The sequence below is a fragment of the Cynara cardunculus genome, unplaced genomic scaffold, assembly GCF_001531365.2.
Source record: "Cynara cardunculus var. scolymus isolate 2C unplaced genomic scaffold, CcrdV1 Un_Scaffold_1682, whole genome shotgun sequence".
In the NCBI taxonomy this organism is placed as follows: Eukaryota; Viridiplantae; Streptophyta; class Magnoliopsida; order Asterales; family Asteraceae; genus Cynara; species Cynara cardunculus.
Window position 1 is genome coordinate 23,399 of NW_020200836.1, and position 1,144 is coordinate 24,542.

Here is a 1,144-nt window from a genome sequence, read left to right on the forward strand (position 1 = left end):
GTGTATCTAAAACCTCAAATAAGCGTCTCTAAAGGCTAACAAAAACACACCCTTCGAAAACCCTCTCTAAAACCTTTACCTACCGCTACACAGAGAAGCTCTTTGACAAAATTGAAAAGCTTATCTAAAGGCTTTAGAGAAGCTTTTAAGACTTTTAAGTACAAAACAATACCTTCTCTAAAGGTCATTTTTCTTGTAGTGGAAGATGTTTTGGTCTTTGTATGGACTCTTGAAAGTTAATGTTATATGTGTTTCGTACTTCAAGGTTATGGACAGGAACAAGTTAATTCTGATTGTGATGGTTGTTTATTTGTATTTGAAAAAAAAAATCTTCGTCAAGAATAGAAAGGGTAAGAACAACACTTCAGCATTGAGCGGACATGCGTATACACAAGAATTGTTAAGTGGATCAAATACGCAATGTCATGAATTGATGTGTTTGTCACGTGATTCATACATATTATTATGCAATTACTTTAAAGAAAAAAATTGGGTGCACTCAAGTTGGTATATGAGCATCGAAGAGAAAATGACCATATTTTTTACAATAATTGGTCACAATGAACACTTTAGAATGGTTAAACGAAGATTTCAACACTCTACGCGAACCATTAATAAAAAATTTCATGAAGTACTAAAAGGAATGATGGAATTTGCGAGAGAAATCGTAGGGCCAACATCCTTTGATGGAACCCCAAATATGTCAGAGCGATTTACACGACTCAAAGAAACATTTCCGGTATGTTTTGTCTTGATATACTGAATATTCTTAACATATATAAATACTTTCTAATGTTTTCTATTTCATAAAAAAAGGGGCTATAAGTGCGTTAGATGGAACTTTGGTACATGCAGTTGTGCCCGTTAGTTAACAAGCTAGGTATAGAGGAAGAGGAAAAGGAAGAGGAAGAGGTGAATGCTATCAAAATGTTTTAGTGGTTTGTGATTTTAATATGATATTCACATTTCTTTGGGCTAAATGGGAAGACATTGCACATGATTCTCGAGTTCTAACAGAAGTTGCATTTAACCCAACTTCAGGATTTCCGTTTCCTCCACCAAGTATATTTCAATTTTTTTTCTTAACATTTAAACCTCGTTATGTTTTATACTTTTAAATTGTATTTTGTGGTTGCAGGTAAAT